The sequence below is a fragment of the Musa acuminata genome, chromosome BXJ2-2 (assembly GCF_036884655.1).
Source record: "Musa acuminata AAA Group cultivar baxijiao chromosome BXJ2-2, Cavendish_Baxijiao_AAA, whole genome shotgun sequence".
Classification (NCBI taxonomy): Eukaryota; Viridiplantae; Streptophyta; class Magnoliopsida; order Zingiberales; family Musaceae; genus Musa; species Musa acuminata.
The window spans coordinates 16,351,913-16,368,999 of record NC_088339.1 but is presented as its reverse complement, the minus strand read 5'-3'; the positions used below and the strand labels follow the sequence as shown (position 1 = coordinate 16,368,999).

General features: G+C 33.9%; 1 pseudogene; it reads left to right on the top strand.

Annotated features, from left to right (window-relative positions):
- Window positions 1-1,025: 1,025 nt before the first annotated feature.
- On the top strand, window positions 1,026-16,289 carry LOC135604771 (histone acetyltransferase HAC1-like; annotated as a pseudogene).
- Window positions 16,290-17,087: the final 798 nt, after the last annotated feature.

Genomic DNA, 17,087 nt, shown 5'->3' with positions numbered 1-17,087 from the left:
ACCACACCTGGCCCAGGGAAGAACCTATATCTGTAGAAGCTGCATCCTAAGGGGCCGAGTTATTATGCCAGTGATCCAGTAGACGTAGACGTAAACCCAGCTGCGACTGCTCCTGCCTTCCTTTGAAAAACATGGGTCTAATGTAGATCCAGTTGAAGCACCTGCAAGTTATTATGCCTTATGCTTTACTTGCTCATAAAAGAATTCAACCACTAAGAAAATCGGGTCTTCAAGTCCTGGACTACTCCACTACTTAAATACGGATGAAACTGGGAATGAAACTGACAAGTAGGAAAGGTCAGAATCAAACTCGTTAGTATACGCTTGGTGGACTTGGTTATAACGAACTTACATAAAGGGTGTACTCAATTCATAAGAAAGAGTGAGTAATGTGAAGGGAAAGAATGAACTGACACTCTAGCCACTGATGCAGATACGAAAACGGGAACTAAACTACTGCCAGTGAAAACAGGAACTATATCGGACTAAGCCTAATGCACCGGTCCTATACTCAGCCAAGGCCTCAAACAAAACTGTAAGAATAACAACTGCCAAGCAGCAGGCTACTATCATACCCATCCTCTGACAACTCGTTATTCCACCAATTACTTAAGGGCAAAGGAAAGCACTTGGTGTTAACTCTAACTCGACCTGGAACAGGCAATTCTCCACTACTACCCTATAGCCTAGTCACTTCATGAAACAACTAACCCTAGCCTCAAAGCCGGTAGAAACCCTTTCTTCGACCCTAAAGATTATAGGCATCAATTCCTTTTATTGCCCCAATGGTGGTAATCAATGTCATATTTGTCATGAAACTCAAAAAGAGGTGTTCTAGCTCCTTTTATGGCCCTATGTTGCCTTTCCTGTGTTCGTGGGAACTATAATCATTCTTTGACGGATTCTAATAAGGGTTCAATTCTGTAATAGCTCCAAAACAAAGGACTTGGTTATAACTAGCGGAGAAAGGAATTGTTATGACTTACTATGACATATCTATGTTGTTGCTCGCGCAGCGGCTTACTATGACTTACTATGACATATCTACTAGTGTAGAAGTGTGCCTCTTTGGCATGTATGTACAAGAATTTGGTTCAGAATGTTCTTTCCCTAACCAGCGTAGAGTATATCTTTCGTCTCTGGACTCTGTCAAATTCTTCAGGCCCGTGACAAAATCAGTGACAGGAGAAGCTTTACGTACCTTTGTTTATCATGAAATTCTGGTACCTTTTAGATTTCCATTTCCTTATTTACTACTACTTGAAACGTTAAAGTTTATTGAGAAAGTTTGGTTTCTGTATCTTTATGAAAATGATGATGGGATAATTGAAAGTTTCTATTATCTTATGACTTTAGATAGGATACCTTGGGTGTTGCAAGATACCTGGGTTCAATAGCTGTTATATATGGGCTTGCCCCTCTTTATTTTGATGTTTGTAGTGGAACTGAATGATGGTGCATTTGTAATGAGGCCATTGTCTGGGACAGTGAGGTGGCATGAATTTTTCTTCATGAAATCAACTTGCATATCACCCCATTCTATCATCCTTGCATATCACCTGATTCTATCATGAGTTTCATGTACGATCAGATCTGTTATATGCTCACTTTTCATGCTTCTTGTACTTAAAAATTTGATTAATTAGAAAACCATGGAGCAATGACTTTTTAATTGTAGCGGCCACGTGTAACTTTTCTTGCTTGTGATTCTCTGTATTGGAATTTACTACTTAGTATTAAAATCTAAAGAACTAACAGAATTGTTCTTATACTATTTTTTTTCTCTTATACAGCTTGGTGAAATTATATGTCCAATGAAGGAAGATTTTATCATGGTCCATTTGCAGCATGCTTGCACACATTGCTATATACTAATAGTATCTGGGACACATTGGGTTTGCAACCAATGCAAAAATTTTCAAATTTGTGATAAGTAAGTTTTTTCGTAGAAGAATTGTTTGTGCATTTTTTCCTATTTACTACTGATGAAAATCATGGCCAAATGACATTTTCTTTTTGTTAAGAAGATGTTAAGAGAATGGAGTTTCCTAACTATTTTTTTATTTTTTATTTATTGTGGTCCCACCTGATATTCACCAAAAAGGAATGATTCTTGTTTATAGTTGAGTTGGAAAGGCTTAGGTAAAAGTTTAAGAGAAATTATTTTCTTATATAAACAAGTTTCTGAAACCAACTTACTATGCTAAAATTGAAACCATAAGATTCAAAGACTCACTTGGTACGATACGATATTCTATATCGAATGATATATATATATATATATATATATATATATATATAAGTAAAAAAAAAGTGTGACGTTGTCTCTTTTCTCCTCACGCGGAGTGACGTCGCCGAGGCTATCATAAAAAAATGATAAAAAAAATGTTTTCACTACGACATTGCCTCTCTTCTCCCTGTGATGCCGAGGACTCTTCTCCTGCGTGGATGAGAAGTCGTCAACAGACGAGGAGGGAAAGCAAGGTCGATTTCCAAGTTCTCCTCATCTTCTCCCTATTCTTTTTTTTCCTTTTCTTTCTTTTCTCTTGGTCCCAAATCGACGGTATCACCCGATAACGATCGATTCGTGTACTGGTCAGCTAGCGGACCAGTACATACTACTTAGTACAGGCGATATTATTTGAAATTAAAAACCTTATTATTTGTAGCCATCTTATGTATTTATTTATTTTGCAAATAAGATTTTTACTTGAAATCATGGCTTTCATAGTGGTCTGAATTATCTATGAAAATACTTCATCCCACACGCTCTAGTAATTTTGGTTCATCTTGGTAATGCTGTTCCAAATATATGGACTTTGCTCTATACAACTGATACCTTAATTATAATGCTTGTACATGGAAATTCGTAAACATGTCAAACCTTCAAGAATGGTTTTCAGAAATCTTGGCTCTTGAAGTATGTGACCATCGACAATGTGACATTTCTGAATATTTCTCCTTCCATGTTTATCTAGGAGTCTCTTCAATCGGGTTTACTCTGAATTTTCACACATTTTTACTGGAAATGCATTGTCTTTCGCAGACAAGATCGTGGAAAGCTAGCTTCCTGATAGTCTGTCATTTAGGTTTTTGACTGAAGACTTACTTTGTGTGTTTGCGTAACTTGCAGTAATACTATTTTTGCTCAGATCACAGGCAATTTCGGATAGAAATGACTCTTCTATTGGATTTTCTCTAGTTTGCGGAGCAAAAGGCTCTCCCAATAGAGAAAAAGAGAATAAAGAAACTAATTATTATAAACTAATGTAATCAGTGACATAAGTTGTTAGTCAAGCTTCCAAGCATGGCATATGGAATGTCAATAAGTCATATATATAGTCTACTCAAAAATTCTGTAAAAGCTTTTCTTTCCAGTAATTATACCACCAAAGAGACCTCTTAAATTCTCCAAGCAAAACACATAATAGCTGAACAGCTTTCTTAACTTACACTATAAAGTTATATAACCATATTAAGATTCTTAGACACCAAAACTTGAAACAAGATTATATTGACATCTATAGTCATTAAAAAAAAAAATCTAAAAATCACTAAAAATAAAAAAAAAATCCTATTTTAAGTTACTATCCTAGTCTCTTATTAATTATAGTAGTCATCGTTCTCAAAAATTCTCATTTGAACATTCCAAAATTATCTTCAAGCTTTCATGGTTGAAGTTCGATTAAAAATACATTACCAAGCTTTCATAGTTCAAGTGTAATCACCGATAATTTTTCCCTTAACATAAATTAATTACTATAAATGATATATTACTTTATTATTAACTTCTATATTTGTGTATTATAGTTAAGGAAATGATTTGATTTGGTTTCCTTAATCCTATGGATAAGTTAGGAAATCTACTAATCAATTAACTTATTAATTGATTTATTTTCTAATGAGTGATTTGATATTTAGGAAGTAAATAGTTTACATTGCATTTTTATGTGTGAACTATAAGAAATAAATATTATATTATTTTTTTATATGTGAAAGCAAATGTAAGATAAATTAAAAATAAAAATTAAATTATTACTCACCTTTCGAGGAGATCTCATCTTCTCCTATATAAAGGGACTATTCATTCCTCATTTTCTACTAGGCCTAACAATAGGAGGATTGAGGAGATGACTTTTTGGGGAGATGATATCAAGGAAGGGATAATCAAAAAGAGGTAGGATCCTTTCTTTTTAATTAGCTTTGATTTGTGTTTTCAAATCTTGACATTGATATTGTTATAATTTTATAATGAATGATGATATTTTAATTTCGAAATTTCATGATTTTTAAATAATAATAATTGATTTGTGATGTTAGACTGATTATTTGATTTGTATTGATCTTTTAAGCTTAAGTGAATTTTAATATTGATTTAATTATTAAAATTCTTATTTAGTATAATAGTTCTAATTTATTTAATTAGTTATATCTATGTTTCAAGATTTATGTGTGAATTTTTGTAATGTAATTAGTTTTAAATTTTAGATCATGAATTTAAAGATTTAATTAATGTATTTGAGTAATTTTTTAATAATTTTAAATATTAAAATCTAATTTGATAAGAGGAGTCTAATTGGGGTCTAACTTGAGTCGAGTTGATCGATCAGATCGAATCGACTCAGACCATGTGATCATTTACAACCTAGCTTATGTGACTAAGTACAACCTAGCCCATGTGGTCAGACATGACCCAACCCATGTGACTAGGTACGACCTAATCCATATGGCTATGTATGACCCAGCCCATGCGGTAAGGTACGACCCAACCATGTGGTTAAGCATGAACCAGCTCATGTGGCTAGATACAATCCAGTCCATGTGGCCATGTATAACCCAACTCATATGGTAAGGTACAACCCAACCATGTGGCTAAGCATGAGCCAACTTATGTGGCTAGGTACAACTCAATCTAAGTGGTCAGATACGACCCCAACTCATGTGTCTATGATCAATTCGTGAGCTAAGCATGACCTAGTTCAATGGTAAGGCCCAGCCCAACTTATAAGTGAGGCTTAGCCTAGTCTATGAAGTTAAGCCTGCCTAGCTACGCGATTGGTTTAGACATATCGTCGCTCCTTTTATATAGCCCGTCTTACCTCAACTCAACCTAGTATTTGGAATAGGTATCTGCAATGTATATGACCCGCCCAAGACTCAGGTGGGTTGGTTTGGTTTAGGTTAGTACTATACGACATAGTCCAATCTCCTTCTCTATTGGTTTGAGCTCATTAATTGACGAAATCAAATAGGTTTGATCAATTAAAGCTGATTTAGGGTGATTCCAAACTAACTTGACTGGTTAAAACCTATTTGACCTAATCGAGATCAATCAAATCTAATTAGACCGGTTTAGGGTGATTCCAAACCGATTCCATAATGATTTTATATTGGTCCCGTGAGATCATAATCGAATTGAGTTTGGTTTAAGTCAATTAAGCTATTCCAATTAGGGTTTTGATTGATTGAGGACTATTAAGATATTGATATTTAATGCTTTTATGATATGATGAATTTAAAAGTTTTATCTGAAGATGTCATTTGAAAATGATTGTTGGTTTTCTATGTTTATGATATTGATATGATAAGTATCATGTAGTAGATGTGATTAGACTAGTAATTCACATTGGGAGTGCAACCTGTGAAAGGATCTATAGGCCCATCATAGTGCGGAGCCACCAATGAACAAAGTCTAGTAGATTTACATCAAGTATAGTCACTCATAATATTTAATCATATTGATTTCTTAATGTATGCGTGAGTGATTGAATGAGTGTAAATAAATGATTATGGATGTTTATGTATCCCTACCGAGGGCAGGTGTGGCGATTGCCTTCAGGGATTAGCGGGCCGTCAGACGTGATGGTTAGACGGTTCCTTCATCCGCTGTTGGGAGGAACGTGTCCCCACTTGGGCGGGTGAGGGATACCACTCCATCCGATGTTGGGAGTGCGATATGGATTATCTCCATCCGCTGTTGGGAAGAATCCATCCCGTGGAATATGTCTCTCCATCCGCTGTTGGGAGAGCGCACCATTGGGTGATGTACGCCTTTGTTATTATGTATGTGTTGCATGTGGCTGATGCATGATTTTGTTTATTATACAAGAAATTATCATCATTTTTCTAATGCATAAGTTTTATGATGAATAGATATATTTTCATATTGAATTATTGATATTTGTTTATATTTTATGAATATTGAAGATTATTTTTGTTATTTTTCTAAGGTTCCTACCAGCATGTTTGGTTGCTGATGTGTTTTTATTTTATATTTATTTTCAGAGTAATCTACTATTGTGTAATAGATCTGAAGCTTGGGTGGAAGAGACTTCTGACCCTATGATGAAGATGTCATTTTTCTAGCTAATAGAATATCTACTACTGTAAAGACAATGATTTGAATTCAAAGACAAATGAAAAGAAAAGGAGGGAGTTTATTATGTAAATTATGGATAATAAATTTTTGATTTATTATTCTTTTTATAAATTCGGGATGTGACAAATTTAATGGTATCAGAGCAATGATTTTGAGGACCCGTTGGAATATGGGATTCTAGGACTAGAATATTAGATGACCCAATTAGTGTTTAAGATTTAGATTTTGAGAATTAGATTAAATACAACATATATTTAAGATATTATGATCATTTTTAGTCAAATATAATTTTTTTATAAAAATAGTTGATTAAAGATGTTACTTGAATTTCATTAAATGACTTGAAATAGGATTATAGAAAGTCAAAATTTTAATTTTTCTCTAAATTAAAATAAGTGTCATATTAGTTTATCTTATAAACTCTCATAAGATTTTATATTTTGAATGTGATTTTTCCATGATCCTCTTGTCCCCTTTTTTGAAAAGTAAATTAGGGATGTTAATTTAATTATAGAATATTTTATTATTGAGATATATATGACTTAGTTATTCATTAAGATTATAGTAAGTTTCAGTTATTCTCTTAATTTAAAAGTTTTGATAATTTTAATTGTAAAAATTTTATAGAAACTTTATAAATATAAATATAAAGTATTTACCTTTATAATTTTTGTTACCATATATTATTCTTAAAATTGAGATTAAATTTGACATGTAGGATGGTTTGTAGAAGTTATTGTTGGCACTAATAAAATATATGACTTTAAAGTTAGAATATATTTGATTATGCATTGATATTTAAACTTAATTGTATGAGTAATTAATTTAAATATAGTTTGATTTAATGTAAAATTATCAGATATTATTTGTTTAATGAAGTGGTGAGTCTAATGAGAATTAGATATAATGCTATTTTTTTGACATATATATAATGTAAATCATTCGAAATTATAAAAGAATATATGTTGAATAGTTGGATAAATTTTCATCATTTCAATTGCTTTTGTTGAGTTGTACCTCAACTTATATTTTATATCAACAATTAATTAATTTTCTAAAACTTAAAAATTTTATTGATTTATTAGATATAGAATTTGATATACTTGGGTAATCTAAAACCAAATTTATTCAATAAGTTTCATTAATCTGTCATATATTTTATGTTAAATATATATATATTTTTGACTAAAAAATTTTCGAGTGGTACATTTAATTAAAATATTTTTCAAGCTAATTTAGTTTTGTCCGACTTAGTATTTCAAAAGTTAACTATATTGATTAATGTTATTCTTAATCAAATTTGGGGGCCAAATTTCTATTGAGTGGGGGAGAAATGTAATCACCGATAATTTTTCCCTTAACATAAATTAATTACTATAAATGATATATTACTTTATTATTAACTTCTATATTTGTGTATTATAGTTAAGGAAATGATTTGATTTGGTTTCCTTAATCATATGGATAAGTTAGGAATTCTACTAATCAATTAACTTATTAATTGATTTATTTCCTAATGAGTGATTTGATATTTATGAAGTAAATAGTTTACATTCCATTTTTATGTGTGAACTATAAGAAATAAATATTATATTACTTTTTTATGTGTGAAAACAAATGTAAAATAAATTAAAAATAAAAATTAAATTATTACTTACCTTTCCGGGAGATCTCATCTTCTCTTATATAAAGGGACTATTCATTCCTCATTCTCTATTAGGCCTAACAATAGAAGGATTGAGGAGATGACTTTTTGGGGAGATGATATCAAGGAAGGGATAATCAAAAAGAGGTAGGATCCTTTCTTTTTAATTAGCTTTGATTTGTGTTTTGAAATCTTGACATTCAGATTGTTATAATTTTATAATGAATGATGATGTTTTAATTTCGAAATTTTATGATTTTTAAATAATAATAATTGATTTGTGATGTTAGACTGATTATTTGATTTGTATTGATCTTTTAAGCTTAAGTGAATTTTAATATTGATTTAATTATTAAAATTCTTATTTAGTATAATAGTTCTAATTTATTTAATTAGTTATATCTATGTTTCAAGATTTATGTGTGAATTTTTGTAATGTAATTAGTTTTAAATTTTAGATCATGAATTTAAAGATTTAATTAATGTATTTGAGTAATTCTTTAATAATTTTAAATATTAAAATCTAATTTGATAAGAGGAGTCTAATTGGGGTCTGACTTGAGTCGAGTTAATCGATCAGATCGAATCGACTTAGACCATGTGATCATGTACAACCTAGCTTATGTGACTAAGTACAACCTAGCCCATGTGGTCAGACATGACCCAACCCATGTGGCTAGGTACGACCCAATCCATATGGCCATGTATGACCCAGCCCATGCGGTAAGGTACGACCCAACTATGTGGTTAAGCATGAACCAGCTCATGTGGCTAGATACAATCCAGTCCATGTGGCCATGTATAACCCAACTCATATGGTAAGGTACAACCCAACCATGTGGCTAAGCATGAGCCAGCTTATGTGGCTAGGTACAACTCAATCTAAGTGGTCAGATACGACCCCAACTCATGTGTCTATGATCAATTCGTGAGCTAAGCATGACCTAGTTCAATAGTATGGCCCAGCCCAACTTATAAGTGAGGCTTAGCCTAGTCTATGAAGTTAAGCCTACCCAGCTACGCGATTGGTTTTAGACATATCGTCGCTCCTTTTATATAGCCCGTCTTACCTCAACTCAACCTAGTATTTGGAATAGGTATATGTAATGTATATGACCCGCCCAAGACTCAGGTGGGTTGGTCTGGTTTGGGTTAGTACTATACGACATAGTCCAATCTCCTTCTCTATTGGTTTGAGCTCATTAATTGACGAAATCAAATAGGTTTGATCAGTTAAAGCTGATTTAGGGTGATTCCAAACTAACTTGACTGGTTAAAACCTATTTGACCTAATCGAGATCAATCAAATCTAATTAGACCGGTTTAGGGTGATTCCAAACCGATTCCATAATGATTTGATATTGGTCCCGTTAGATCATAATCGAATTGAGTTTGGTTTAAGTCAATTAAGCTATTCCAATTAGGGTTTTGATTGATTGAGGACTATTGAGATATTGATATTTAATGCTTTTATGATACGATGAATTTAAAGGTTTTATCTGAAGATGTCATTTGAAAATGATTGTTGGTTTTCTATGTTTATGATATTGATATGATAAGTATCATGTAGTAGATGTGACTAGACTAGTAGTTCACATTGGGAGTGCAACCTGTGAAAGGAGCTACGGGCCCATCATAGTGCGGAGCCACCAATGAACATAGTCTAGTAGATTTACATCAAGTATAGTCTCTCATAATATTTAATCATATTGATTTCTGAATGTATGCGTGAGTGATTGAATGAGTGTAAATAAATGATCATGGATGTTTATGTATCTCTACCGAGGGCAGGTATGGAGATTCCCTTCGAGGATTAGCGGGCCGTTAGACGTGATGGTTAGACGGTTCCTCCATCCGCTGTTGGGAGTGCGATATGGATTATCTCCATCCATTGTTGGGAGGAATCCATCCCGTGGAATATGCCTCTCCATCCGCTGTTGGGAGAGCGCACCATTGGGTGATGTACGCCTTTGTTATTATGTATGTGTTGCATGTGGCTGATGCATGATTTTGTTTATTATGCAAAAAATTATCATCATTTTTCTAATGCATAAGTTTTATGATGAATAGATATATTTTCATATTGAATTATTGATATTTGTTTATATTTCATGAATATTAAAGATTATTTTTATGATTTTTCTGAGGTTCCTACCAACATGTTTGGTTGCTGATGTGTTTTTATTTTATATTTATTTTCAGAGTAATCTACTATTGTGTAATAGATCTGAAGCTTGGGTGGAAAAGACTCGTGACCATTTGAAGAAGATGTCATTTTTCTAGCTAATAGAATATCTACTACCGTAAAGACAATGATTTGAATTCAAAGACAAAAGAAAAGAAAAGAAGGGAGTTTATTATGTAAATTATGGATAATAAATTTTTGATTTATTATTTTTTTTATAAATTCGGGATGTGACATGAAGTTGGTCCAGCATTTGTAGTTCCCGACTAAGGCAGGTTTAGGATACTTTTGCCTGTTTAACATGACCCAATTTATAGGAGGACTGCATTGTAACCATTCGCCCTCCAACGGACCACCTTGTTCACAATATGGAGGGCCTATCAGGCTACAAGGAAACAACTCGCCCTCCTACATACCCATCTTGTTCACTTTAGTGGAGGGCCTATCAGGCTACAAGGAAACAGATCGCCTCCTACATACCCCATCTTGTTCACAATGTGGAGGACCTATATCAGGCTACAAGGCAACTTCCTTGAACTTCCTCGTCTTTCCTTTTATCTTCATATCTTGTATTAAGATGATATGTCACAAAACATGGCATGTGAACTGAAAAAATTTGTCATGTTCTGTTTTTGCTGACAAATTCAGAAGGCTCCATAAGTTGTACATCCCTCTGTAAGAGAGTCCATATCTGCTCAAGTTGTTGTTTGGTTCCCACCGTTAAATCCATAGAGGACTTTCAAAGTCTTCTAGTATGGTGGGAATTTACTTAACAACAATCTCTTTCTACTCTCCTCAAGTTTAGCCACTTGATAGAGCCAAAATCATTGATCTAAATGGTTGAATTGGCTCAGATTGTACTAGAACTTGAGGTGATGAGATAAGGTCAAGTAAGGTTTTTAATCGTTGGTCGTGTTCGTAGTCATTGAAGTCTGAACAGCTAGTTGTGGATCTTATGTAATGTCAGATATCTCCTGGACCAGGACAAAATAGTGCAAATCCTTTTGGTTGACATTGTTAGATTCTATTTGAACTTCTTCCGATTTATTTGGAGCCTCCAAGACTTCTAGGAGCACTTCTGAATAGGGAGGCAGTGTAATGGGGGTCCCAGTTGTATATTGCCATTCAAGCGTGTCACAGATATTGTCATACTGATGTGGTTGCCTGATCATCTTTGATTGTTTCTTTTGATGCTGCAAAGGGTGTAAGAATCTCACTGAATTTAGTGAAGCTTGTGGCTTGTTGATGATTGTATGCTGGTCTCTTGATTCTTCTGAAGTACTCTTCAAGTCATATAATTTCCCCTTTAAATCATGTCTCTTAACATGATCACCACATCTTAGAGGGATTGTGTCTTTTCCATCCTGTACTGGTCTCTTGATTGTTTCTTTTCCATCCTGTGCAATGTTAGAGGGATTGTGTCCTCATCAACTGTTACTGAACATTGTCTAAATCATCTTGCTTTGATTTTGCTTAGGTGCATGACTCTTCTACTAGGATGAGTTCCTGCCAATGTATTTTTCCACATGTGATTCCTAATAGTTAGATAACTTGCCTAAACTACATTATAGATATTGTTAGAACTCCTAGACACCACATGGGATTCAATAGGCTTCCTGCAAGTGCTCCTAGAATAATGAAGAAAACCACTTTGAAAATCACTAAAAATAGAGAAGTCTGTCCTGGTTTCTTTTGTTCTCTTGCCAAAATTATCCTAAGCCATCCCAGTGAAAATTAGAGTAAACAGGTGTAGCTGCAGACTTTGTGTTGCATTTATCTGGGACTGCTCCATCTTGGCAACGCCCAACCAAGATGGCTTTTAGACCCAAGTCGATTTCAGGATAATGTATTCCAATTTGGGAGAGGGTCCCATCATAGTGTTTTGAGTCTTGACAGGTTGGAGTAGATTAGGTAAAAACTATTGAGATTTGATTCATAGTTATCTTTATCATGATTTAGTAGTTACAGGATGATTTCAATAACCACCTCAATCATGATCTAGTAGTTATAAGATGATTTCAATAACTATCTTAATCATGATCTAGTAGTTATAGGATAGTTATAACTAGGTCCTATAAGTAGGACCATAGTTCATAAAGCAAGGAAATAGAGAGTGTGTGCATTTGGTATCTTATAAGTTTCTTGTCAATTCTCCTGTTTTTAAATACTACATCAGTTTTCTTGAATCGAAAGTATTCTTTTACTTGCATCGTAGTATTTTATTTTTTTCTTTCTCTTCCATCCTCAACATTTGTGGTCTTAGAGCCTAGTTTCAATATAAACTGGACATTATGACTTTTAATGGCAATTCCATGTCTCAATCCCTTATCCTCATCTTCTCGGGCAAAAACTATGAATTTTGAAGTATTAAGATGAAGACTCTATTCAAGTCTCGGATCCAGATGATGAAATCAGGCTGAGGGAGAATAGAAAGAAGGACTTAAATGTATTGTTCTTCATCAAGGGTGATTACGGTAAAACTTCAAACCCTCCGTCGTGAGTTTAAAATTTTCTTTATGAAAAGTAATGAATCGGTGCAAGATTTTCTTTCTTGAGTGAATGAAATTGTTAGTCAAATTAAATCTTATGGTGAACATCTTCCTGATCATATAATTGTTGTAAAAGTTTTGAGAAGTTTAACTCTGAAATTTGATCATGTTGTTACTGTAATTGAGGAGTCAAAAGATTTATTATTTATTCATTTGATGAATTAATGGGTTCCTTGTAAGCACATAAAGTAAGGTTAAACAGGTTATTTAAAAAAAGTAAAAAAATCTTTTCGATTCAAGAAAACTGATGTAGTATTTAAAAACAGTAGGATTGACAAGAACACTTACAAGATACTAAATGCACACACTTTCTATTTCTTTACTTTATGAATTATGGTCCTATTTATAGGACCCAGTTATAATTACCCTATAACTACTAGATCATGATTGAGGTAGTTATTAAAACCACCTTATAACTACTAGATCATGATTAAGATGGTTATTGAAATCATCCTGTAACCATTAAATCATGATAACTATCTAGATAGATAACTATGAATCAAATCTCAACACTCCCCCTTCATTCATAGTTACATACACCGATTTGCGACATAAAATAAGGGGGAGTATTGAGATTTGATTCAGAGTTATCTATCGAGATAGTTATCATGATTTAGTAGTTACAGGATGATTTTAATAACCATCTCAATCATTATCTAGTAGTGATAAGGTAGTTTCAATAACTACCTCAATCATGATCTAATAGTTATAGGGTGGTTATAACTAGGTCTTATAAATTGGACCATAGTTCATGAAGCAAGGAAATATATAATGTATGCATTTGGTATCTTGTAAGTGTTCTTGTCAATCCTCCTGTTTTTAAATACTACATCAGTTTTCTTGAATAGAAAGGATTCATTTACTTGCATCGTAGTATTCTGTTTTTTCCTTACTCTTTTATCCCAACAAAAACTCCTATGTTGTTTAATAAAATATGTATTTATTTTGATTAACTTTTAGAGTATTATTTTTTCTAGATTATGTAGTTGATCTATGTTGATCATGTTGTAGGTGCCATGAAGCAGAACAAAGACTCGAGGAAAGAGAAAGGCATCCAATTACTAGTAGCGAGAAGCATGTTCTCTATCCAGTGAGAGTTACTGTTTCTATATAATTTTGTGCATATGTGATGTGATTTTATGCATTACTGTTGAATAGTTGATGATTTTGTGTTTGCTTTTCTTGTTTCCGTAGTACTTACACCGCTTGAAAATGTTTTCAGATTGAAATAAATGATGTGGCTCCAGATACAAAGGATAAAGATAGCATCCTAGAAAGTGAGTTTTTTTTTTATGCTAGGCAGACATTTTTGAGCCTTTCTCAGGGAAACCATTATCAATATGACACTATGTGCCGTGCTAAGCTTTCGTCAATGATGGTCTTATGTCACCTTCACCTTCATAATCCAACTGCACCTGCCTTTGTAACATCTGTCAACATGACATCGAAACTGGACAAGGTTGGCGTTGCGATACTTGCCCCGATTTTGATGTATGCAATGCTTGTTATCAGAAGGAAGTTGGTATTCATCATCCTCATAAGTTTAGCAAATCATGCATCAGTGGCTGATCGTGATGCACAAAACAAAGAAGCACGATAGCAACAGGTTTTACAGGTATCTTCATTTGCACCTGCAGTAGATAAGTTGCTGATGAAAATTTTCCCATCTCTTCCAATCTTGAGTTGGAATGTCATTCATCGTCTCTCTATACTCTAAGATACACCTCAACTCTCCTTTTTAAAGTCTTAACGTTATCGGTGAATAATGGTATATTTATTCTTTACCAACAAGTCACTATACTTGGGTAATTTATTTCGATTTAGTTGTACAATTACCCAAATGTTGATAACTTTGGTAAGTGTCAAATTTACGTATGCTGCTGCATAATTTGATAAAAAATCGCCGTCATTGCATTGCATGTGGTAGCTATTATTTGATTTACTTATCTTTTTCTTTTGATAAAGGCATTACACATTACTGTTAATGAAAAAATGTTTGATATACCATATTCTTTATTGTTATTTAAATGATTTCTAAGACTACCATTTTAAAGATTATAAAAAGTGTAATGATAATTTTTTAATCTAAGAACAAACGTGCTATTATAATAATACTGTCTGGAAATTATCCAGCAACCAAATACATGAACAAAAAGCCTACAATCAAACACAATGATTGCAACAGAAGAATTGGGAATGCAACAGGCATGTCATAGCAAATTCTCGTGAAAACAAATACAATTGCTCACTTCGAAACACTCCACAGTTTCTCTCCCTTTGAGAAATTAAAAGAACAAGAAAAAAATGATAAAACAACTAAAGTATAGTTTCAAAATTGAACAATAAAACACACAAATAAAATAAACAATCAATCCACAGAAAATGAAACTAAATCATACCAGTGGCAGGCTGTTGCGCTGCTGCATCTGGGAAAGAGAAGTAGAGTTTAGAGGAAGAGCGCATGTTTGCATTGTGTCATTTTTGAGCTGGTGTGTGGTGTGATGATGGTCCCATTGGATGTGCGATGACACTGTTTTTCTGTTGACTGGAAAGTACAAGAAAACAGTGGGCGGCAGTCGAGATGGGAAACTGGGAGTGAGAGAGAGAGAGCAGCGTAAAATGAGGAGGCCATGATGGGAGCAGCTAAGATGGGAGGTTGACACAAATTAAAATAGGAGGAAGGAATGGAGTAGGGTGCAATGTGAGATGGAATCATGTGAGGGCACTAGAGGTGTCAGAGGTCAAAGTGAGATGTTCGGTTACTCCTGATTGAATTTTAGTCTTGGTGATTTCTCAGGACCCACCATTACTAGATGTGAAATTGGTATTGATCAAATATGGCATGCATGTTTAGGTATGATGTAAGTTGCGCACTGTGCAGTTTGGATCAATATCCATATTATTCCTTTTCTTGTGGTTAAGTTGCTTGTTGTGAAGTTTTAGGTAAAATGCCAGTGTATTGATCTTTGGTAATACCAATTTGATGTCACTAGTCCCTGTAATATGTCTTTTATGTTTATTTATTGATTTTATAAAGCTAAAAGATTTATTTGTCAGGTTTTTCTTATGGTAGAGGACAATTGTCAAATGTCAATAATAATAGCTTTTCTTTTAAATGGAATAATCAGAGATGTCAATTATCCACTTACCGTCAGACTGGTGCTTAGAACCTCTATTATCCTCTCTTTCTTGTCCTAGGCTTGCTTTTTTGATATGCATACATCCAATTATTTGCTTGTTATGCACCTCATCCAATTCTTTGCGTTGCAGCTTAGGAAAATGCTATATCTTATTGGGTGCATGCTTCCCGCTGTCGATTATCCATCCCATTGCCAATATCCCAATTGCCGTAAAGTTAAAGGTCTTTTCCGTCATGGTATAAATTGCCAAATACGTGCTTCAGGAGGTTGTGCTTTGTGTAAGAAGATATGGTATCTCCTTCGAATTCATGCCCGAGGTTGTAAAGAATCAGAATGGAATGTACCACGCTGCAGGTGCTTTTCTCGCTTCTCTAAGCCCTTTAAACAGTGACTGGTTTAACCGATATCGTATTTTAAATATTTTTAGAGATTACTCGAGAGGGACATCGAGATTGTTGAGAAATCTTGGAGGCAACATCATATGCGCAGCGGAAGTACAGAGGAATAAAATCTTCAAATTTCCAAAGTTGTGTTCATCGTCATGCGAAGATTGATGTGCAAAAATCTACAAATAGAATATTACGTATAGTAAAGATTGTGTTACCTAGGGAGATTGTGTATCCCTGTTTCCATCTCTAGGAGAGGGTGAAGAAGGTCAAGTGCCCTCCTCTCTAGCGATGATCCACACAGTATGGTTGCGACGATGCTTCTCAAAACTCTAGGCCTACTCTGAGATAGAGAGGGGGAGGAGAATAAGAGAGACAAGCAAAAGCTATAGCCTATGAATCACTGAATTTCTCATATTTATAGAGGTTCACTATCAACTTAATCTTAATGGATCCTCCCCTATTGGGTATTAGATCTTCATTTAACTATCCAAGCCTATTAGATTAGTGAATCTCTATCCAATAATTTCTCATGAGCTTTTATTGGATCTCGTCCATGGGATCCAATAATTCAAGGGCTTATTGGATATCCAATAAAATAGGGGCTTCGACGGATATCTCATATCCGAACCTCTACTCATCGCAACGCCTACCATATATGTGTGACCCTTTAGGTCCAATATCAAGCTGGCCGTGAGTCATACCTGTCAAAATTTTTTCTGGTTTAATGAATTATTATCTCTATAATAATTCACCCAACTCATCGAATGCAGAGGTACTAGGCCACTACGCTTTAGTGGATC